Source organism: Colobus angolensis, unplaced genomic scaffold (genome assembly GCF_000951035.1).
Source record: "Colobus angolensis palliatus isolate OR3802 unplaced genomic scaffold, Cang.pa_1.0 Scaffold194, whole genome shotgun sequence".
Taxonomy (NCBI): domain Eukaryota; kingdom Metazoa; phylum Chordata; class Mammalia; order Primates; family Cercopithecidae; genus Colobus; species Colobus angolensis.
Window position 1 is genome coordinate 84,758 of NW_012115088.1, and position 376 is coordinate 85,133.

Here is a 376-nt window from a genome sequence, read left to right on the forward strand (position 1 = left end):
CTCTACAAAAAATACAAAACTTAACCAAGTGTGGTGGTGTGCACCTGTAGTCCCAGCTACTTGGAAGGCTGAGACAGGAGGATGGCTTGAGCCTGGGAGGCAGAGGTTGCAGTGAGCCAAGATCACACCACTGCACTCCAGCCTGGGTGACAGAGCGAGCCTTAAAAAAAAAAAAAAAAAAAAAAAAAAATCTGCACATCTGGTGTATTAGCCGCTTCTTCCAATTTTTTGAATTTGCTTTCATATGGGGAGGACTTTCTCCTGAGGATGAATCCATGATGACAGTTGGGTAAAACACTTTGACTTTTATTCTGGGTCTGTGCAATAATGTAGTCTCTGTATGATACTCTGTATCGGAGTAGTCAAGATTTCTTTG